Source organism: Pinus tabuliformis, chromosome 8 (genome assembly GCF_031772625.1).
Source record: "Pinus tabuliformis cultivar Carrire ecotype Pingquan chromosome 8, CPIR1, whole genome shotgun sequence".
Classification (NCBI taxonomy): Eukaryota; Viridiplantae; Streptophyta; class Pinopsida; order Pinales; family Pinaceae; genus Pinus; species Pinus tabuliformis.
Genome location: NC_142294.1, coordinates 659,316,154 through 659,341,629, shown reverse-complemented (window position 1 = coordinate 659,341,629; position 25,476 = coordinate 659,316,154). Strand labels below are relative to the sequence as shown.

At 38.7% G+C, this 25,476-nt stretch overlaps 1 pseudogene; it reads right to left on the bottom strand.

Moving 5' to 3' along the window:
- Positions 1-21,230: 21,230 nt before the first annotated feature.
- Positions 21,231-25,098, bottom strand: LOC149237316 (putative galactinol--sucrose galactosyltransferase 1; annotated as a pseudogene).
- Between the last annotated feature and the right edge of the window lie 378 nt (positions 25,099-25,476).

The window sequence follows — 25,476 nt, the reverse complement described above, 5'->3', positions numbered from 1 at the left end:
GGTGACAAGATTTCTAGACCTATTCCAACAACATAAGTTTACATTAAGAAGTTCCCCTTACCTTCCTGTCCGTGTTGAATTTATAGGCCAAGAGTAAGAGGTTTGAGATCCTCTTATCAAGGGATTAAATACTCAAAAGGAGGGATTAGGGTTCCAAAAAGGGAGGGATTTTTCTTCATGAACATAGGGATTAGGCCAAAGTATGTAGAGGCTCGAGGCATTCAATTGGGAAATATTCCTCTAACAAGGCTTCTAGAAATCACTTTTTATTTTTACGCACGTTAAGATATTTGCACAATTTTCAGTGGAAGACAGAGCATAGAGTTGTGCTGGCCAAAATGGTCAAAACTGTGCTTGTGCAGATACTAGCTAGGGAACCACTCAAGTGCTTAAAAGTAAGTTTTGAGCAATGCAATCCAATATTCTTGTGGTATTTGGGATTGTTTTGCTTCCAAAATTATAGGGGAATGCTTGGGACATTTCATCAGATAGCGAGATATTTAGATTAGTGGTCATTTCCCTAATGGTGACAAAATGACATGTAACATATTGCTCACTAAAGTGAAAAGTTAGAAATAATGTTGAGGACTAAAGCACTTTATCATGCCAAAGTTCAGATTAGACACCAATTGGTTAGAGACCTGAAACAAACAATCAAGGATTACAATACAATATATTCATATAAACATCACTAAGGTAGGAATTCCCATAATCAAAGTAATAGTATCTCAAAGAATCAGTATGGAAATATACAAAGATTCATGTTAATAGTGGACACAGTATGGACACAACCATCAAATATGGATCTATATTTACAATCATGAATATCTTGAAACCCCATGCAACCTGCATGGATGAAAATAGATCCATGGTCATGGTATTTATCTCTATCGATCCATGGTACAAATCTAACCATGCGAGTGAATGTCTCGATGTTGAACATGGTGGAAACCACTTGATTACCGGTCAATGATGTGAGCTGTTAACAAGTGCGAGAGAAACCACTGATAATGAAAATGGTACTCAAGGTACTATAGTATAATATATGAAGTGTGATTAAATGTCTCGAAGTTGAACATTCATAGAATCATTCGATCGAAGGTAAATGATGAGAACCTATTGTCAAAGCTGAGAAACTTGCCATTAAGGCATGTAGGCTTCAAGGTACTGAAGGAGGTTTCTAAGTCAACTTCCTAGATAATGAGCTAAAGTCAATAGGAAGCGACCCATCGCAAGAGGGCCTACAACATGAAGCTCATTTCAAGTTTTTAAGAACAAATTTGGAGTGATTCAGGATTGAATTAGGGATGGATGACACAATTGAAGGCTATGAATTGCAAGGTAATTTTAACTGAGGTTGAACTTCTCTTGAACATATTGGCGACATGAAATTTTGACTTGACAAAATTTGACATAAACATAAGACCAAAAATTGATATTAAGACTTCCATAAGGTGTGGTAAATTTAGAGGAAAATAAATTTCCCAAGCCACACAAAAAAGTGATGGAGTGTCATGTTGAAGAGTGACATACTTCCTTCTTACAATTAAAAAACAAAAAATACTTTCAAATTCCCCCCTACCATTACTTGTAAGTACCTCTTTATTTTTGAGCAAGCTTGAGGAGGATAACATATGCTTGTCCTATAAACTCATCCTTTGGATGAGTCCTTCAGAGTACTTTTAACGAACACTAGGAAGAAGTGGTTTGGTCTCATCATGATTGACAAGTCCTACAATGTTTATGTTTAATGAGTCTAGTGAAGGGGTAACTTGACGTCATTTCCATATTTAAAGAGTTTGAAAAAGACACAAAAAGAAAATTCATTCATTTCTTTCAATATAAAGTTTTAACAAGCTCAGAGAAAGTAAAACTAATTGTTTCTCAGTTTTAGGGAGTCAGAAAAAAAAACATAAGTAAACTCCACAATGTCCTTTTTCATAATTTTAGTCTCTCAAGCCTGAAAAAGGGTAAAATAATGCAATAAAGAACTCTTTTGACCATGACTAATCAAAATATACATTTTCGTAAATAGTCTACATGATTCGTAAAAGGGGTAAACGTATATTAGGGAGACATCCTTTCATTTACTTTTACGAGCAAGGAAAATTTTAAGAACCTCCCTAAGTTTATATGTATAATAAATGGGCGAATCCCCATGATACATAGGAAAAATGGAAGGCGATTTTACTAATAATATAATATGCATATATAAGTTCTTTTTGCGAATATTTCACCATATTATATTATCTTGTAAAATCATGGCGAATGACAAGTACAAAATGGCGAATCACTAAGAAATCCAAGGGTTTTTGCGGTCACTTAGCACCAAGTGGGTATTAAAGAAGAAACTATAAAATTACATGACTATGTTGTTGGCGAATTAGAAGATCTTGACAAGTTACCATCAAACATGCCACTTTAGTGTCTAGATCATACAAATCTGGAACCAATAGTTTCTGCCTAACAATTGCTCAAAAGTGATTGTGAAATGATAATTGAGATACTCTCTAAATTTATAAAGATTGGACATTGGAGAAGTGTTGTGGGGAAAAATGCCTATGCAGGACGATCCTATCCACCTAAGGTGTGATAGTACCTTAGCAACAAACAGATACAGCGATTCTGGTTTCTTCCTTTATGAAATGTTAAAGAGGGGAGATCGATAGACTTACCATTGTCTTCCATTTGTCCCTCGATCTAGATCCTCTTCTCTTTGGGTGTTCACAGCTACTTGCCTCCTCGCTTGCTCAAGAGAACAACTACTTGATTCCCACGAGATCACAAGAGAACAGCTACCTGTGACAAGAGAACAGCTACTTGCGACAAGAGAAGAACACAACACAAAGGCAAATATTCATATTCATAAATGATTCAGGATTAGAAGTAAATCAAATACACTAATGCAATCATACAAATACACCAGTATATAGGAAAAAACCAAGATAGCTTTATTGATTGATAACAAGGTTCAGGAAGAGATACAACCCAGAGGGCTCCAATCTAGCATCTCCTTCCCAGCAGAATGGAATTCCTTCTTCAGCTCCCTTCAAAGCATTAAGCACCCAATGTTTGCAGTCTCAAACCAACAACAATTCTTTGCAATAACAAAATTCCAGCCTCTAGATCCCATGGAGGAGAGATCTATATATAGTTATTTTGGAGAGAGGATGAGTCAGCTTGAGATCTGACTAGTGTCCTCTCCCTCTCTCAGTTCTTGAGTCCACTTGGAGGTTCTTGCTTCCACTTGGAGATTTGGAACCTCTTACTCATCACCAGTCGAATTCCTTGATGCAAGTGTCATTTTGGAACCTTCCTGGGCATTGACACATTGAGGAATGAGCCTGCCACTTGTCCAATTACGCTCAGCGCAGGTAGCCTTTGTTGGAGTTGACATTCAACGCAGGTAGACAGTGGAGCAGTTGACATTTAGCGCAGATGCTCAGTGGAGCAGTTGACATGATCCAGAATTGGCTTGTTTTTGAGTGTTTTCAGGTGGAGAACTTCTGTGAATTGCTGTGGTTAGCTGGCCTTGTTCCTCTAGGGGTAGGAACAACATGTTTAGGGACTTTGGATCCCTTGATTATGGATATTTCATGCTCAATGTTGTAAGGCACAAAAATGTCTATAACAGTTGCCCCGTAAAGTATGAGGCCGTTTATCGGGTGAAATGCTTTATCCAGGAGGGTCCGAAGTTCATCCATCTGCTGGGAGGAGACCTGTAATAAGATACAATACAATACATTATGATTCATACTGCTTTCATGATCTAGCTGAGGCGGGCATTCCCATGCTCAGCTTTATAAATTCATTTTTTGTACATAGAACAGACGATCGTCTGATGGTAGACTGATAATTTTGGCGAAATTATCATCCTTTGAGTAGGATGATCATCTGCTGCAATGATGTACATGTCAAATGTCTTTATCTTTCCTGAATATATATCGCAGCCCGGATGGATGAAACTAGATCCGGGGCCTTCAAACTCGTTCGATCTTCACTCTAAGTACAAGTCGATCCATGTGAGAATTGCGCTGAAGTCGAACATGGAAAGACATCGCTTGATTACCGGTCAATGATGTAAACCGTTAACAAGCGCGAGAGGAATCACCGATAATGATAATGACCCTCAAGGTACTGTAGTACAATTCACGTGGTGTGAATAAAGGAATTGGTGTCGAACACCACGCAAAATCTTCTGGTCGAAGGTCATTGATGTATACCTGTCGCCGGAAGTGAGAAACTTGCCATTGAGGCATGCAAGCTTCAAAGTACTGAAGGGGTTGTTCCTAGATCAACTTCTTGGATAATGAGCTGATGTCGACAAGAAGTGATCCGTCAAAGGAGGGCCTTGATGAATCCCACATCAGTGACACGGAACGGAGCTAATGATTTTAATGGAGGTGAAAACGATCTGTGACATATGATCCAGGGTGGCGGTCATGAATGGATGAAGGATAATGTATGGCAGTGGATGGGACCCAGTTGACTCTTTCTGAACAACTTCTCTTGAACATATGGCGACACTGATGCGATGGATCGGTAGCATTACCCCAAATATGGATGGTATGGCGAGACCATGGTGATGTGACCGGTGAATGAAACAACCCAACCCGATTGTGGTACGGAGGAAAAGTGTCATGTTCAAGAGCGACCTGCTACCATCAAAGTTTTCTTTAGTTTTCTCCCAATTTTTCCCCAGTCATTGCTGACCAATACCTCTTTATTTTTGTCAAGCTTGAGAAGGATAACATATGCTTGTTCTATAACCTGCCCTTCGGGCAAGCCCATCGCTATGTTTTAACGAGCCTAGTGATAGTGAAACTCGTTCTCGTCTAAAGACAAGTTTGTCGTTGTCACACGGAATCTGTCAAAAGTGTGGACACGACCGACCTTCCTAGAAGTCTAAGACATTCTAATGACAAACAAAACAAACTGGAGCTATCCTTCTCTAAACATGCATTATGATATGAGAAATCAAGTGTTTTGTTCTTACCTTTGTCCAAACGCTGTTGTAGAAGTCCAAGCTTTGTTGATCTGGATGAGCTCCTCCTTTTCTCCAAAACCTGCAATCACCAACAGTCAAACAATTAAATAGCACCTGATTATAACATAAAACAAAGCATATTCAACATATAGACCAAGGAGTACATGAAATAACCCATAAACAACAAGTTATTGAGAAGAATGGACCAATTTGCATTAAAGGTAATCAAAAGGAACCATTACAACCTGAGCCTTGGTGTTGTGCAAGCTCCTTCCAGGGTCCACAAGAGTCTTCCTCTACTTTGACAAAGCTCACCCACTTCCAAATAGAACAAGCAAAGATGGCAATCTCTCCTCACAAGCTTCTAAATGGGAGTCCCAATTCCTGCAGCATTTACCCTTAGAAATGTATAGCTTTCAACCTCTCCTCCTTCTGGCCCAATGCCTGTATTTATAGTGCTCAAGAGGAGGTTAATCAGGTCCACCATCAATGGGATAATCCCCTCTTTGGGTGGGATAGCTCCCTTATTGATGGGATAAGTTCCTATTTGATAGGAGTGCATGAACCATCTGGAGGCGCCCAATACACGTCGAACAACCTTCTAGAATGCTCTAGAAATGACCACAAGTAACTTTTTAAAGATGAAACTTGCACATTCTAACCTTTACAGGGGACGCACCTGTCCCTTTACATACAGAGCGTCTTTGGACGCAGCTTTTGTGAACGTTGGGAGCGTCCCCGTAGGTAAGGTTGAGAGAACCTGCGTCCCCAGAGATAAATACATTTATACAAGACTTTCTCTCTTTTTTGGAGTTTGACATGGAGAGCAGAGGCATAAGACTTGCCTAAGAGGGTAGCATGACTGTTGATTGAGCCATACTAACTGTAAATAGTCATGGTGACATTTTTTAGTGTAACAGATTGCCCCCTAAAGTGCGAAGCCTGGAATAGATTAGGGTTTGTAATATCTAGGAAGGGTGAAGCGCTTTATCATTTCAAGGATTATCCCGTGGAGAGCCTGGTCAGAACCTGCAATTTTCAACACGAAATACATGTATAATATTATATCATCACTGAGGTAGGCATTCCCATACTCAGATTAAAACTTTAACTAACAGACTAACTACTCTGATACAGGAATGATCTTGCAGTACATCACAATCATAGACTTTTGTAGACACAGTATGGACGCAGCCATCTGTTTATGATTAGTCTACTTAGATAATGAATACAAAACTCCTCGCAGCCTGGATGGTGGAAACTAGATCCAGGGTCTTCATTTCTACTTCCCGAATTGGTACGATTCTGGCCATGCGAATAAATGAGTTGATGTCGAACATGGTAGAAACCACTTGATTACCAGTCGATGATGTAAACTGTTAACAAGTGTGAGAGAGACCACCAATAATGTCAATGGTTCTCAAAGTACCTAGTACAATCCATGAGATGTGAATGAATGAGTTGATGTCGAACATTTCATGGAATCCTTTGATCGAAAGTCAATGATGTAAACTGACGTCAAAGGCGAGAAACCTGCCATTGATGCATGCAGACTTCAAGGCACTGAAGATTTCTAAGTCATCTCTCTAGATAATGTGCTGATGTCGATAGAAAGTGACCCGTTGCAGGCAAGCCCACAACACGAAATCATTGTTCAAGTTGAAGAAATGTTGCTGTAAGGACTGACTCAGGGATGGTCAAATGGATGACAAGTATTTTGCAGATGAAAGTTTTGTTTGCAGACCTCTTGAACACATAACGACACAACAGATGGTTTGGTGCTAAATAACTCAAAGTTAATCCCCAGAACCCGGTTGAAGACTTTCAAAAGTGGTTTGATCAACTGTGAGGTAAAGAATTTCCCAACCCAGGTGAATGAAAAGTGTCGTGTCCAAGAGTGGTAATAAAGTTTCTTCTGAGACAAAAGGTAACAAATAGGCTCATTCTTCTCTCTTTCCCCCCACCATTTCTGGCAAGTACCTCTTTATTTTTTACAAGCTTGAGGAGGATAACATATGCTTGATTATAAGCTCATCCTTCGGATGAGTCCAACCTAGTTTTGATTCGAACCCTAGGAAGGAGTGGTTCATTCTTGTTTGTAATTGGACAGGTCCTTTACTGTGAAATGTTTAACGAGCCCAGTATAGGAGAAACTCAGCGTTTTTCAATTTTAGAGAGTCTGAAAAACTTAAGAAGACTCCAAGTTGAACTTTTTCGTAGATTTGTGTCCCTCAAGCCCGAAAAAGTATAAAATAATACCTGGGGGAACCGCTTGATCTTGCGACCAAGGAGTACTTTCATAATTAGTGTCACTGACCTAAAAAGTAAAAAGCGATCAAGGACACGTCGTTTTATTTCCGTATCGAGTTTGAAAAGACAAAAACCCGACAATCTTTTCCTGATTTTACGGTCAGAAAAGAGCTATAAGGGGACCGTCTTTTAATTTTGTTTTAACGAGTGTAAAAGAAACGCTCGACAATCTTTTCATTTTTTAGGAGTCAGAAAAGGGCTAAAAAGATGACTCTGAGGTTTCACTTTTTCGTAAGTTTTAACGAGTTCGAAAAAGGGATAAAAATGTACTCATGGTTTTCACTTTTTCATAAATTTTAATGAGTTTGAAAAAATGATAAAAATGTACTCATATGGCCGACTTTCAATTTAATTTACGAGTAGGAAAAGATAGAAAGAACTCGGCATTTTCATTTGTTTTACGAGTCTTGAAAATAACTGAAATTGACTCGAGATAGGTTTCATTTTTACAAAAGCTTGAAACAGAGAAAAACTATGCTTCAAAGTAGTTTCATTTTTTCACAAGCTTGAAACAGCGAGAAAACTGTGCTCGATGCCCCCTAAGCATAACTGCTAGAGCGCATGCCCCCCAGCTTCATTTCATTCAACCAGTTGGATGAAATGAAGGTTCATGAACGAGATCGTTTGAAAGACTCGACCTAAAACTGTAAGAAAATTATGCAAAAAACTGAAATAACTAACCTAAAAATACAACTTAACATCTATGAGATCTAGTCAAACTCTCGACTGAATTAGAGGAGGATTTGTTTCATTTTTTAACGAGCTTGACACAGGAAAAGAACTATGCTCAGATTCAGTTTCATGTTTACGCAAGCTTGAAATGAAAAACTATGCTTGTTATAAGTTCACATGCCCCCAGCATAATGACGCAAAACGAGGTACATGCCCCCCAAGCTTCATTGCATTCACTTTCGAGATCTTGGAAAGACTTGTGGGAGTTGTTTCATTTTTAATGAGGTTGACACAGGAAAAGAACTATCCTCAAAAACCCTTGTTTCATTTTTTAAACGAGCTTGACACAAGATAAGGAACTATGCTCATAACTACGCTACAAGCTACCTAACAAAAACTTTACTCTAAAAACCTTGATTCATTTTTTAACGAGCTTGACACAAGACAAGGAACTGTGCTCTAAAATCCTTGTTTCATTTTTTAATGAGCTTGACACAAGACAAGGAACTATGCTCATGACTACACTCTATAATCTACCTACTTAACCTACCCTTGTTTCATTTTTTAACGAGCTTGACACAAGACAAGGAACTAGGCTCAAGACTTTTTGCTTCATTTTTTAACGAGCTTGACACAAGACAAGGAACTATGCTCAAAAAGTTCGCATGCCTCCAGCATAACGATGCAAAGCGAGGTACATGCCCCCCAGGCTTCATTGCATTCAACCGGCTGGATGAAATGAATGTTTACTTTCAATATTTAACTTGAAAAGGGAGTTGATTCATTTTTAAGGAGGTTGACACAAGAAAAGAACTATCATCATACCTGATTCATTTTTAACGAGGTTGACTCAGTAACAGGAACTATCCTCAAATCTGATTCATTTTTTAACGAGGTTGACTCAGTAACAGGAACTATCCTCAAATCTGATTCATTTTTTAACGAGGTTGACTCAGTAACAGGAACTATCCTCAAAACCCTACTTTCTGTAATCTACCTAAATAACCTAAAATCTACCTGATTCATTTTTTAATGAGGTTGACTCAGTAAAAGAACTATCCTCATACTAGCCTGTTTCATTTTTTAACGAGGTTGGTACAGGAAAAAACTATCCTCGGACTCACTGATTCATTTTTTAACGAGGTTGACACAGTAAAAGGAACTTTCCTCGGACTCACTGATCATGGCTTCCAACTGGAAGAAAGACATGTCAATGGACATACCTTGATCATGGCTTCCAAGAGGTCTTCATCAGAAGGAAGAATACTTCTTTGGAAGGAACACATTTCAAGGGACTCAAAAGGGATAAGAACATCGTGTTCAAGTAATCCCATAGAGTTTTCCATGTCAGTTACTAGATCTAAATCAAAAGAAGATGAACAAACATTGAGAGGCTCACTTACATCGGTAACTGAAAACATGGGACCAGTTGCCACATAATTAACCCGTGGCGGGGTAGATACCACTTTAGACTCAGGAACATTTTGGGGTGTCATATTATTGGTAGTTGAAACAAGACTAGGGAACGAAAGCTGGTCTACAGTCACAATACTGCCATTGTGAGGGAAAGACATCACGCGAAAGAGTGTCGATACGACAGCTTTCATTGCATAAACATAGTCTCGCCCAAGGAGTAAATTGAAATCCAAGGGACCTCGAACTACCATAAGATCAACACAGACAGTTTTACCTTCCAAGGTAATAGAAAACTTAGGAAGGATCCCTAAAGGTTCACTAATGGTTCTGTTAAAAGCTTTCAGATTCTGCGTAATAGGCGCAAGCTGAGGGGAACCCAAAGCTTTCCAAACAGTTGAGGATAGAATACTAACAGAAGCACCTTCATCTACCTGTGTACGATGTATGTCCCTACCACCAGCCTTGACAATGATTTGGAAAGGGATGGAGGAAGGAAGACGAGGTTCTGTCAGTCTATTCCAATCAAAGGAAAAGACCTCAGTGCTTGGAGGGGGTTCTGTAGAAACAGGTGAAATGCCCCCCGGCATAGAAGAATCTGATGTAACAAGAAGAACATGAGCGGTATGAAATTCACTCTCAAAAGGGAGAGTGTGATCGACCGAATGTGAAATTGAATCGACCACTTGATCAACTAATGGATCATCAACCTGAGTGACATGAGTTTCACTCTCCAATGGAAGAGTGTGATTGACTGTACTTGAAATTAGATCAATCACTTCGTCAGTTGACGGTAGGTTGGGAGAAAGTTTACGGTAACCAGTTGGAAATTCTTGCTGTGGAACAGTAAGGTTTTCCAACAATTTTGAGGCTTCATCCATGTGAGGGCAAATGTGAGTTTGATGACTCCCTTTGCATAACTTACAAGGAAACCTAACTTTACCCTTTTTCCCAGGAACCTGACTATCACTGGTTGATGGATCAACGAAAAGTTGATGAGATTTTTCTGACCATACTTCCAAGACCTTTGACAAGGAAGTGGTCACCCTTACAAAGCCTGCAAGGGTATTTGGGTTTACGATGCATGTCGGAGTTTTCCTCAACACCACTAACACTTACAGCCATGGTTGGTTGGTTGACTTCTTTCTTATCTTGCTTCTTTTTCTTCTTCTTCTTCTTCCCTTTCTTCTTCTTCTTAGCCTCCTGGTTACTAGCATCAAGGCTTTTACCAGGCGAAGAGGAAGAAAAGGAGGAAGAAAAATTAGGCGAAGAAGGTAAAGGGTCAACAGAAGGTTGGTGATGTTGAGATGGTGAACTCTGTTGAGGTGAAGCATCCGGTTGAGTTGGAACAATTGGAGTACTTTGGGCCAATGAAGTTGAAAATAACCATATTGGTAATCCTATTGTAAATCCAGGTAATGACAAAGTAGCCATATAAGGAGGACCAACATTTCCAAAGTAAGGAAAAGTACTAAGATTCTCATTAGGAGGGGTTCCTAGGTTGATAAATTCCGGAACATTTGCCATTATATTCAACTTCAATGAATTTTATTAACAATTTAAAACTAAAATTAACAATTCACAATTCACACCTAACAATTAAAATTAACAATTCACAATTCACACCTATGGTCTCTAAAAGTAAAAACAAACAAATTAACACGCGCTATCAAATCTAGGAGTCAAACCATACACAAACAGTAACCTTCCGGACCGAAAACACTAGTTGGGGATGAAATCCAACATCGCAGAATTCAGTACAGAAGTGGCGGGTGGAACAGTTACCCCGGCAACCTGCTTAATGAATAGACTGGACCAAGTTCCTCCACTTTAACCGTCTCGAGTGAAGTGAACCCCCCAGAAAATCCAAGTGAGTATAACCGACGTTTGCTCCAGGTACAGTGGGATCTTCCCTCCACCGTCACCTTGGGTAGAATCCTAAGATTACGGCCACTAAGGTTACCAACAGCAACAAATACACCTGGGGGAACAGTCTACACTCCGACAGCACGCAAGGGCAGAGTATCAAGCTCAATCCCCTTACCGGCTCCTTGACAACAATCCAAGGTTTACCGATAAGTGACCCCTGGCTCCTCGACAATGGTTAATCCAAGGTTTACCGTTTGTAATACGTGTGTGTCTGGCGTTGTTCCCAACGAGGGAGGATTGATCCCCTCACTGGTTCGGACACGAGCTCGTGCTTCTCCTTTAAGAGGAGCTTTCCCAGAGTATAAATGCAACAGTTGGATTTATCGTACCACAAGATGAGCTACTTGTTTGGTTTTGCTGTCTTGGAGAGTTAATTACTCTCCTACTCCAAGACACTAGCCTAAGCTATGTTGGTGTTTCAGAGCCCTAGAAATGTAAAAATTACTAGATGAATTTTAATTAAGCGCTGTGTTATTAAGGCTGTTATTACTCAAATGGGTAAATGGATACGAAACCAATGGTGTTATGACCCGACTCAACTGAATGCAATCGAATATGATAATGTAATCCTTTCAATTCGATGAATCCTAACTAAAGTAAGGAGAGAGTTTCCATTCACTTCCAACAATGCAAAAAATTGATCACTAAGAGAAAATATAACAAATTCTCTAATGCACTAATTTTACCAAGAAAAACTAATGCAAATCAATTCCAAACCAATTTTTATTTTTTATTTTTGTGTAAATTCAAATCAAAGAAAACTGATCTAAATCTACGATTGATTTTTTCAGAATGTAAACTATGGAATCATAATCTATGCACAATTCACTTGAAAAGTATGCAAATGTAATCTATGCACATTTTTCATTCATATTCTGAAACTGAGAATTCTAATTATGCAAATGTGATCTATGCAAGAGAATCCTCAAACACAAGATGATTCTAATGTAATCTAAGAACCAATCAAGTGCAAGTCGAGAAAATTGGGTGAGAGTTCCAAAGATCAAAAATAAAAACACTCAAAGACGATTAACACTCATACACAATTTAGCCCCCCCCGGCGAATGAGGGGGAAATTTTTTTGCAAAAACGAAAGCAAAAAGATGCAAAATTGTGAAAGGACTGAGAGAAACCTCCAAGTAATGACCAAAGGAAATCAAATCAAGAATTTCTCAAAAAAGAGACTCAAAACACCCAATTGATGAAAGCTTAAAGCAGGAATGCCAATGAAACAAGCTTAGGTGAAGATCTTTGACAAGAGACTAATGGATCTGGGCAGTAAAAACTAAGAAAAAACAAAATCTAAGAGCAAAAAGTGTAAAAAATGGAATTTTCTCAAATTTTGGCAGGGGATGCAGGCAACCCATTAGCACAGGTGCGGGCCTGCTCTGTGCGCACAGCAAAAGTGCGTCCAGGGACGCATTGTGCAGCACTCAGAGGGTGCGTCCTACTGAAAAACTCAAGAAAAAGCAAAGTAAAACTAATCCTAAGCTAACCCACCCAGAGACAGAATCACAGAGCCAAAACCAGAAAAATAAACCAATTTTCTCAAAGCAAAGTTCACACAAAGGAAGAGACTTTTCTCATCAATGGAATCCCCAGTGGAGTCGCCAATTTGTCACACGGAATCTGTCAAAAGTGCGGACACGACCGACCTTCCTAGAAGTCTAAGACATTCTAATGACAAACAAAACAAACTGGAGCTATCCTTCTCTAAACATGCATTATGATATGAGAAATCAAGTGTTTCGTTCTTACCTTTGTCGAAACGCTGTTGTAGAAGTCCAAGCTTTGTTGATCTGGATGAGCTCCTCCTTTTCTCCAAAACCTGCAATCACCAACAGTCAAACAATTAAATAGCACCTGATTATAACATAAAACAAAGCATATTCAACATATAGACCAAGGAGTACATGAAATAACCCATAAACAACAAGTTATTGAGAAGAATGGACCAATTTGCATTAAAGGTAATCAAAAGGAACCATTACAACCTGAGCCTTGGTGTTGTGCAAGCTCCTTCCAGGGTCCACAAGAGTCTTCCTCTACTTTGACAAAGCTCACCCACTTCCAAATAGAACAAGCAAAGATGGCAATCTCTCCTCACAAGCTTCTAAATGGGAGTCCCAATTCCTGCAGCATTTACCCTTAGAAATGTATAGCTTTCAACCTCTCCTCCTTCTGGCCCAATGCCTGTATTTATAGTGCTCAAGAGGAGGTTAATCAGGTCCACCATCAATGGGATAATCCCCTCTTTGGGTGGGATAGCTCCCTTATTGATGGGATAAGTTCCTCTTTGATAGGAGTGCAAGAACCATCTGGAGGTGCCCAATACACGTCGAACAACCTTCTAGAATGCTCTAGAAATGACCACAAGTAACTTTTTAAAGATGAAACTTGCGCATTCTAACCTTTACAGGGGGACGCACCTGTCCCTTTACATATAGAGCGTCTTTGGACGCAGCTTTTGTGAACGTTGGGAGCGTCCCCGCAGGTAAGGTTGAGAGAACCTGCGTCCCCAGAGATAAATACATTTATACAAGACTTTCTCTCTTTTTTGGAGTTTGACATGGAGAGCAGAGGCATAAGACTTGCCTAAGAGGGTAGCATGACTGTTGATTGAGCCATACTAACTGTAAATAGTCATGGTGACATTTTTTAGTGTAACAGTCGCTATTTAATAATTTTAACGAGTCTAACGACAAGGATAATTCGGTCCTTTTCATTTTTAGAGAGTCTAAAAAGGTACATAAAGTCAACTCCAAAATTCCTTTTTCGTCATATAATCCCTTAAATCCGAAAAAGTATAAAACAATACAGAAGGGATGAGTTTTCGATAATTTTAACGAGCCGAATAAAACAAGCGCTCGACCTTTTTGTGCAATAATCCCTCAGGTCCAAAAAGATTAAAATCTAGAGGAGGGATAGCTCTTCCTGTCCTTTAACGAGCTGGAAGGCTAAAACTCGGCAATCTTTTCATATTTTACGAGTCAGTTGAAAAGAGCTTAAAGAAGACTCGCCTTTTGAGGAACGACTGATGAACAGGGGTAGCAGCTGATTCCAGGTACAGGTTGGAATTTTCCAATCACGACAGTGTCACAAGGATGGCTAGGTGAAATCACTCTTCGCAGCTATTCCTCAAAATGGGTAAACAATCAAATGGAGGTAAACGATCGACCAAATGAAAAGTGGAGGTGACGGTGCAAACACGACCAAGGCTTTTATGGAAGATAAGGTTATATACACAATGGTTATTTACCGGAATAGGTTCATTTTTTAATGAGCTTGAATGCGCCAAACATTGCTCAAGCTTATGTTTTATTTTTTAACGAGCATGAATTCCGCGTTAAAACTGCTCGATCTTATGTTTATTTTTTAACGAGCATGAACTATGCTGCTAAAACTGCTCGGATCTTGCGTTTATTTTTTAACGAGCATGAACTTTATGCTAAAACTGCTCGTTTACCCAGTCATAAGATAAGAGTGTCTCATCAAGATTCTATTTTTTATGGAGCTTCATCTCACTAAGCTTTGCTCCTGATCCTTTCTTTATGCAAGCTTGGAAACGACTAATCCTACGAGTTTAAAGGGTTAGAGGTCCTAAAAATTTAAAAAATAAATAGTTGCCCCTTGCTTGCACTCCGAAAGGTTTGCATGCCTCCAGGTATAAAACAGAGTTTCAAGGTTACCTCTACTTCCCTTCCGCCAAAACATTTGTTTTAATCGAGAGAGGCTTACCTCTTTCAGGTTACCCAAAGATTGTCTCGTTACTCTTTCAAACAAAACACTTCCTCGGCAATGTCTACCGAAATAGACAAGTGTGAATGACTCTGGCGCCAAACACGTAACTTTGACAAAAAAATCTTATTCCAGAACAACCCCTCTTCCATCCACGGACGGGGTACGGACTAGTCATATTCTCCCGCGGAAACCTACTCTATACCCAAAGTTTTCCTGCCGAAGCAGGCCAGGACGCATGCCCCCTGGGTTCCGGTCATATCCTCCCGGATTACTCGTGCTCATCAGGAGGACAGACCGTGGGTTGAGACACTTCTTGCGTGAATAGACCATTTAGGGATGGTTCATGACTATTTGCGATGTGTGATCCGGGAAATAAAAGTTGGTCCACGAGCTTGACCACTCTTCCTCCATGCGGAAAACACATTACTCTAAAGAGTGAGGAGACTACAGCTCCCATGCAATATATATAGTCTCGTCCAAGGAGTAGGTTATAATCCAAGGGTCCTTGAACGACCATCACGTTCATTTGAACGGTCTTCCTTTTCAATGTTATAGGCACATTGGGGAGGATCCCTAAAGGTCGACTGGTTCCTTTATCAAAGCCTGATAGACTTCTCATCTCAGGCAAAAGCGCTGGCGAACCAAGCGCTTTCCAAGCAATAGAGGAAAGGATACTCACAGATGCCCCCTCATCAATGATAGTGCCAGCCATTACCATTCTGTATATTTGACAAATAATTCTGAATGGTATACTAGCTGGCAACCGGGGTCTGCCTAGTTGGTTCCAGTCAAAGGAAACAACTAGGTTGCTTGGTGGTGGGACCGAATATACGGCCGGATAGCGCTCTGATGAACTTCCTTCCTGTGATAAAGGAATGGTGGCATTGCCCCCTTGATCATCAGAGTCAGTGCTGATGAAGAGAATCTAGACGGTGTCGTCTTTATTCTCCTCTGTGATGGTGTCATTCGAAGATGGAGCCTCTGAAGGCAAAACCGGGTCAACTGCCGTATCAACCTTTTGACTTTCGTCAGGCATGGATCCAGACGGTTCATCTTCAATGACAGGTGCTTCGGCTGACCACCTGGGCGGGTCAGCCGGATTCTCAACTAGTGAGGGACTTGGCAGGAGTCTTTGATATCCAGGAGGGAGATGCACTCGTAAAATCGGGCGATCTTCCAGAACTCTTTTTGCCTCGTCTAAGAAGGGACAACGGTGTATGGCGTGATCGCCTTCACACAGTCTGCAGGGAAATTTAGCTTTCCCGCTCTGTCCTGGAGCTTCACTCCCACTAGTTGATGGTGAGCAGTCGACATGGCTATCAGAGGTCGATGCTACCGAATTGTGCAAACGGGGGGACCAGTCCCTTAGTATCCGGGGGATACAGGGACAATCTCTATGGAAATGGTCTCCCTTGCATATGACGCATGGCGATTTAGGCCTTACGAGTGTTGTGTGTGGATTTTTGTTAGATGACACTTGTTTGCCCCCAGTCGCCTTAGGCTCCTTCTTCTTCTTTTCTTTCTTCTTCTTCTCCTTCTTCTCCTTAGGAACCTGGTTTTTTGTTCGACCAGTTCCGTCAAGCGAAGAGGAAGGAGGGGAGGAAGATGAAGTGGAAGGCTGGGAGGCAACTTTTGTCTGATCTAACTGTTGACTTGACTGTTCAGGAATGGTGGTATTTTGAACGACATTGGTTGAAAAGAGCCATACTGGGAGGCCAATTGTCAGTCCTGGAAGCGACAATGTGGCCATGTGGGGCACACCAACATCTCCCCAAGAGGAGAAGGGACTAGGATTTCCACCAAGAGGAATTCCTTGGTTGGTGTGCTCCATCTTTTCAACCAAAAGATCAACACAGGATTAAAGGGTGATTGTTCCATTTAAAATAAATTGTTAACGACGCTTTAGACACAACTTGCTTTTTCACTTTTAAAGAATCGAGAAAAAACTAAAGATGACTCTAGTCTCCTTCGATGTTTTAACAAGCCCGAAGTGACAAATGCTCGGATGGAATTTTTCTGTTATAGAGTCTGAAAAAGGCCAAAAGAAACTGCTCTGGAGATCTAGGCAGAGGGTGTGCCAAACTTTTCGCAAAATCGCAGAATACTTTTTAAGGTACGGGCGGTCGATCTTCGTGAATGCTGTGTTCACTGCATTGCGATCAATAGGGCGGCCGACACGGCTTCCTAAGGATAAAAGATATATGCCTATAGGGGTCTCCCAATATATACGCGACGGTACGTGGGAGCACAATCCATACTAGTGCTATCGTCCCTCAGGAGGAATCACCCACCTTCTCCGAGATCGACAGTCACTAGGCTTAACGACGCCGGAACACGTCTCTAGCCTAGACCTCTATGTTGTGCGTTATGTTACAAAGCGTTGTTAGGTTCATTCAGTTTATTTTAGGTTGATATTTTTAAAGTTTGCCTTTCAAGGTTCACCACGAGATGTATGATACAAATTCCTAAATGCAGTCTAAAGATGATAAGCAAGCTTTATTATCTTTTCAACTTTGAAAATCCTAGCTACTAAGGGAAAAGAAAGACACTATCTTTTCTCAAAGAGCAATCAGCACACTCTAATGCACTTTCCCTAAATCCAACATGCAAACTATCAAATGCAAAATGCACAATGCAGGTGTTTGTTTTCCACTTTCTTAGTATAAATGCCTACAAAGAAAGCTTTTTGCACAACTTTGAATTTGCTTTTAAAATGATCAATAATAACAAGTTCACTTTTTCCAAAATCAGAGAAGATAGAAGAGATTACAACACTTAACGATTTTCGAAATAAAGACTTGTTTTGACACTTAAAAGAGACAAATTCAAACCAATAAGCAAAAGTAAATCTATAATCAATCCGCAAACAACCAATGAACTCTCTTCTAAGATCACAATCAATCAGATCTGAATCAAAGGCTACAGGATGACTACTTTACTCATGCAAAGGAAAACTGTAAATGACGCCACAAACACATAAAAACATTCACAGTATTTTTGTACAAAAGGAGGCGGAATCTAAGCAAAGAAAAGGGGTTATCAGACTAGTACCTATGCTGGTTAAAAGGCTGCAAAAACAGAGATCAAAACAGGGCAACAGAGATCAGAGAACCCCAGCTGCACAAGGCTAAACTGGTTCAGCGCAACCTCAACACTGAGGATTTGAGATTCAGCGCAGGTAGCCCACACGGGACCTGCGTTGAAATGCAGTCTGCCTTCACAGCAGTTGCGCTGAAGGAGAAACTCTCGTTTCCCCTGGGTTCTGGGTCATAAAATGCTCAAAAATCAACTGTTTCAGGCCAAATCAGAAACACAAGCAAGGTATAAACAGAGGGATGCTTTGAGGGGGTACTAAAGACTATCACAAGGATCATCAAATCATTTGTGGACCCATTTTTTAGATCATAGACAAGTCCAGCAACTGGATCAAAGCAGCAACTTTCTACTTTGCATCCGGGAAAGATGCAGTTCGATTGTTGCTGTCAAGTCTATGAAGTAAACAAATGACAGAAACACAAATGAAATGAATAAACAAATTCTCCCCAGTGGAGTCGCCAATTTGTTGTGGGGAAAAATGCCTATGCAGGACGATCCTATCCACCTAAGGTGTGACAGTACCTTAGCAACAAATAGATACAACGATTCTGGTTTCTTCCTTTATGAAATTTGAAAGAGGGGAGATCGATAGACTTACCGTTGTCTTCCATTTGTCCCTCGATCTAGATCCTCTTCTCTTTGGGTGTTCACAGCTACTTGCCTCCTCGCTTGCTCAAGAGAACAGCTACTTGATTCCCACGAGATCACAAGAGAACAGCTACCTGTGACAAGAGAACAGCTACTTGCGACAAGAGAAGAACACAACACAAAGGCAAATATTCATATTCATAAATGATTCAGGATTAGAAGTAAATCAAATACACTAATGCAATCATACAAATACACCAGTATATAGGAAAAAACCAAGATAGCTTTATTGATTGATAACAAGGTTCAGAAAGAGATACAACCCAGAGGGCTCCAATCCAGCATCTCCTTCCCAGCAGAATGGAATTCCTTCTTCAGCTCCCTTCAAAGCATAAAGCACCCAATGTTTCCAGTCTCAAACCAACAACAATTCTTTGCAATAACAAAATTCCAGCCTCTAGATCCCATGGAGGAGAGATCTATATATAGTTATTTTGGAGAGAGGATGAGTCAGCTTGAGATCTGACTAGTGTCCTCTCCCTCTCTCAGTTCTTGAGTCCACTTGGAGGTTCTTGCTTCCACTTGGAGATTTGGAACCTCTTACTCATCACCAGTCGAATTCCTTGATGCAAGTGTCATTTTGGAAGCTTCTTGGGCATTGACACATTGAGGAATGAGCCTGCCACTTGTCCAATTACGCTCAGTGCAGGTAGCCTTTGTTGGAGTTGACATTCAACGCAGGTAGACAGTGGAGCAGTTGACATTCAGCGCAGATGCTCAGTGGAGCAGTTGACATGATCCAGAATTGGCTTGTTTTTGAGTGTTTTCAGGTGGAAAACTTCTGTGAATTGCTGTGGTTAGCTGGCCTTGTTCCTCTAGGGGTAGGAACAACATGTTTAGTGACTTTGGATCCCTTGATTATGGACATTTCATGCTCAATGTTGTAAGGCACAAAAATGTCTATAACAGGAAGCACCTTTAATGGATCATTTGAGAAGGTTGTATTTGCATGTCCCAAAAGCATAATAAGTAAACCAACAAAAGTCTTCATTAAGGGACTGCCACTCTTTATTTTTGTTAGGACCATATTAAAAACTAAGGAGGTAATATTGCTACTGTGAATATCAATAGATGGAAGGGGAAGTCTCAATAGTCAATCCAATCATTTCACAGAATGTGATATAACTCGTTCATACTTAGATTTCAGACAATACCCTCATAGTTGTATAAAAGGGTCTAACATCACTATTAAATATTAATCACTCTTATCTACTTTTAATTTTCTCATATGGTTCTCAAGAAGTCTTAGTGCAAACACTGAAATTAGATATCTATTGGGTGTATCTAGCTTATCATCATTAGTTCCCTTCATCGAATTTTTATATGAGTCCAATGATCTTGAAGATTCCAGGCTAGGTTTAATAAACAAATCAGTCTTCCTACCCATATTTTCTTCCTCCATACCATCCCCAATCAATCCATATACAAAAAAAAACAAATATGTTTGACTTAATGATGCATTAGCTTGAAGATTGGTTTCTAAATAGTGTAACATGGACTCAATCTTAACTTTTTCTTTTGGTGTAAGATTTCTATGAAGATTGCATCTAACAAGTACCAACAATGTACTAGATTGCATAGAGAAAGTAATACAGTGAGAAATTAACTACAAATTTTCAAAATATTTGGTACTCGTCTCCATCATTTAGAAGGCAATTATTTCAACTTCCTTTTCTTCAACAATCCTATGATATCATTTTCTACAACTTCTAGAAGTTGTTGCACACAATAACCAATATCTCTAATGTCCAGTGAAGATGAAACTTTCGATAGGACAAGGGGACGAAAAAATTAATATGTATATATACATATTAATTATATGTAATATATACCTTAGTCAAAGTCAAAGTCAAAGTCATGTCCACCAGGTTGTTGTTGCCAATATAAATCCAAGGAAAAAACAAATTGTCATTAATTTACTATAGAAAAATTATGTCCACAAGGCTTTGGATTAACAGTGAATGGATGCACTGTTAAGACGATCAATCACAATTTAAATCCCCCGTGGATGTTTACCCCAAAAACTATATAATAAACAAGAAACATAATTTCCCTAGATAACCAAATTGGTTAAGAGAAAAATGCTCCAAAATAAAAACAAGGGTCAAATGTGCAAAGAAGAAACAACTTAATCCGCCTATCTATTTGGTTGCAATGGTTCCTCATACTCAAGGTGAAAACCACAACATAGTGACAAAGTCCTTCAATATGCAAACACATTGAGGTTTGTGCCTTGAGTTTTTTACTTCCTCTCAGTGCTAAATAGATCCAGAGGTTAAGATGGATCCATCATAAGAAAAAATCTTCCTTTTTTTGTCATTTGAAACATTATGCATACACTCATGCATGGACACATAAAGTACTGGACATCTCCCCCATCTAGGTTATAGAATATACCTATTGCAGCCATTAGGACTAAAACCAATCAAAAAATTTACCTAACATAAATTGAGCACCCCTCAACAGTTCGGGCAGCAGCATGGTATTCACCCATTGGATGAAGACTCTGTATTATAAATATATAATAATGATCTATTGTTTGTAGACTTAAAGCTTGGAAAATAAACTTGGAAGTACAAACAATAGATATATTATAAGGGGCATTACATGGAACATATCCCAATCAGGTTGCATAAACTCTCCCAAGAAAATGATGTTGTAGGCTACAGAAGCAATATGAATGGTATGTGATGTAGGATCACTTGGCCATAAATCATCAAAGGCTCTTATAACAACAATATATTTGGAATTGTATAAACTATTCAATACAAATTTGTTACTGTTACATTCAAGGGAGAGAAAAGATTGGTCAGATTGTTTGTTTACTACAAGAAAACATACACAATTCTATGGAACTGACCTGTAAAGACTCCAATATGGACATATATGCTGATCCAAAATTATATGTTTCATTTACAAAACCACCTTCATTTACTCATATCGCTATAAATTCATTGTGTCAAGGATAGAAAGTGCTAAAATCTATAATGGATCACTTTTGGAACTCCAATGTTTAGCTCAGAAATATCAACATCTTATGATAGAAACATGTTAGTTTAAAGAAAACGTCACACTAGCCTTTAATTTAATATTGAAAATATCTTATGCAATTGACTATAGCAAGGTATTCACTAAGATATCACACTATCCAAATAGGAGATCCAATATACTGGGTAAAATTTATCAATAAAATGGAATAGGGTAATAAACACCTTGCAACAAAGTTCTACAGTCCTGCGGCTGCGAAGCAGAGGACTTGCATTCTGCTGGAACATGTTTCAAAATCATGAAATGTATGTTTTCAAGTTGCATAGCTATAGAGATGCACTCCATGTGAATATATATTCGTAATTTTTGAGTTTGCCTGAGCATGCCTCAGATGTAACTACTGTACTCACCAGTGGAAAAAGACAATTCAGAAGAGTAGAAAAAAAGGGAATATAATCTCACTTAAACATAGTGCACACAAGGGAATAGAATCCTGATTGGCTTGTGTGCATTATGTTTAAGTGAGATTCTATTCCCTTTTTTTCTACTCTTCTGAATTGTCTTTTTCCACTGGTGAGTACAATAGTTACATCTAAGGCATGCTCCGAAAAACTCAGAAATCAGGAATATCTATTCCCATGGAGTGCATCTCTATAGCTATGCAACTTTACAACATACATTTCAAGCTTTTGAAACATATTACAACATAATGCAAGTCCTCTTCTTGGTAGCTGCAAGACTGTAGAACCTTTGTTGCAAGGTCTTTATTACCCTATTCCATTTGATTGATAAATTTTACCTAGTATATTGGATCTCCTATTTGGATAGTGTGATATCTTAGTGAATACCTCGCTACAGGAAATTGCAGAAGATATTTTCAGTATTAAATTAAAGGCTAGCATGATGTTTTCTTTAAACTAACATGTTGCTATCAAAAGATGTTGGTATTTCTGAGCTAAACATTGGAGTTCCAAAAGTGATCCATTATAGATTTTAGCACTTTCTATCCTTGACACAATGAATTTATAGCGAGATGAGTAAATGAAGGCGATTTTGTAAATGCAACATATAATTGTGGATCAACATATACATCCATAATTGTGGATAAACATATACATAATTGTGGATCAACATATACATAGGGAAATTTCGAGCAATAGAAGCCTCCATTGCTTGATGATACTGGCTGACCAATTTAACATGATCACCATGTCCTGCACCTAATGTCTCGATAATATTCTGGATGTCTTCTTTGACACCATTAATGCCAACACTTGCTAGATACAAGTGGAGATCGTCATAAAATTGAAACAAATTTTTGGGATGGACTAAACCCAATCCATTTAATTTTATGCATTCTAATGCCTCGTCTGGTTGGTGATGAAGAATCCCATGAGGCTCAATAGGGAACGACAATTTTGAATTATAATGCTCCATTCCAGAAACATCAGGCTTCACTCCTCCCCAGTAACCAGTGATAGCGTGCCAAACATAAATGTACCTGGAATAACACAAATTTAATATAAATTCAAAACAAAGTAGCATGACAAATCAACTATGGCGGTAAGTAGTCTGCATATACAAATGATAGTTTAAATATATCGACTAGTCAATAAACAAGGAATGTAGCTTATGAATTCATGAGGCAAGTGCTAGAATACAGGGTTTGGAGCATATAGATAAATAAGGAGTATAAATGAGTAATTCCTAAACGACAGCTAAGGTAGATCACTTTAAATTGTGGGTCTTCTTTGCTTCTATACCAATGTGTTTGAGGCCCAAAGCAGGATCCTCTTGTCTCTAGCTAGTCCTTCCATCTTTTTGAAACTTATAATTCTCTTTTATATGTGTCAACCAATTTGCAAAATTGAATTATGAGCCCATATAATTTTTAGAATTCCACTAGAAATTTGAGAATCAAAATGAAATTATCTTCATATTGCAAGAATGTAGAGAATCAAAAGGAAATTATCCTCATATTTCAAAGAGAGATGAATTATTGTCTTCAAATGCAATATTTGAAGAGAAAAGAAGGTCAAACCTACTTTTTTGTATTTCCAATTAGATGAGGCTTTGAATTAGGGTCCATTTCAATAGATTTCCAGCCATCATCAAGAAGCAAAAACTTTGGAGGGGTGCCCCCTTTCTCTGGACTGTTAAATAAATACAAAAAATCCACAAACATTTGGAACTAGACCATTAGGATAAGGTCACTATGTAACTGCATCTCGAAAAGAGTTCATGTATGATTACAAAACATAAAAGGGGGCCAAGAAAAATAATATAGCTTTCTAAACCTTGTTTCACACCCTTAGCTGTGACATCTGTGTAAAATGCTTCCCATGTATACCACCCAAACAAATTGAGTATATCAGGTAATTGCAAGAGAAATATTCAAATCATAAGACTACATAGAACCAACAAGAACTTATAATGACTTAGTAAAACAATACATGGATGTGTCATTCTCAATTGAAAGTTAAGGCGAGCTAAACTTTTTAGCACACAGAACAAATTCAGACACCATTGGAAAGAACCAAGCTTCCATTCCATGAGAAATTACCGTCTTTCTTTCACGATGGGAAAATGTTTTAGAATGCCTCTCAAAAACCCTGCACTATAAATAATTGATGTTAATCATATAACATTGATTCTAAAATATGAGAAGTTCCAAAAGAGAGTAAATTAAATAAGAAAGGTTTTAGAATGCCTCTCAACATACTACGCTATCAATAATTGATGTTAATCATATAACATTGATACTAAAATATGAAAAGTTCTAAAAGAGATGAAATTAAATAAGAAATTTGAAACATGGAAAGGTTCTCACTTTACTACACTAATATTAACTTCATATGGATTTGTTCTAGCAAAAAAAAATTGAATAAACTTCTTGAGTTGTCTCAACAACAAGATCTTCTAGAATGCCAAATACGAAGTAAATTCAAGAGAAAATCAAAATGCCTATTTTACTCCAAGGAATTGACAAATTGAGTCACATTAAGAATTTTGTACCATTCATAATCCCTGAAAGTCTTACCACTTTCCAGATAGATTTCAAGATCATTGTTTTCATTTCCTTGCAAAAATGCTCTAAAAGATCTTTCCAACAGTGGTAAGAAAACAATATAGATTTTTGGCTCTCCAATGCCATCACCCACACCAGTGCTCATAGGTGAACCTTCAATACCCTCAACTAGCAAAAATTTAGTCTCAAATGGGACATCTCTCCCATAGGAGCCCATCCTCTATGTCATCCACCAGAGCTTGAAGCAGAACAAAGACATAAAATGAAGGCCTCTATAAAAATACATATTTAATCATCCATCATAACCCATAGAAAATAATCGTAATCAGAATAACCAAAAAAGTCCCCTAAAAGTGAAGTTCTTGCAGCTGTCATAATGAATCGTAGTCCTGCACATTCAAGTTGGCATTTTCTGAATACAAGATGATGGTAATAAGGATTTCATACACTTAAGCATGCACTTTCAGTAAATTAATGAAACCAAGTCTTGACAATAAAGAAAACATCCAAATTGAAGACAAACAATATCCTAATATAATAGTCTCCTACATGATATTTTATTACATTATAAAGAATGTAATCTTCAGTATGTCATTCAAAATTCTCATAAATTATTAAAACCGAGTCCTCATCAAAAGTTCAAAACCAAAAAACAAGATATCCA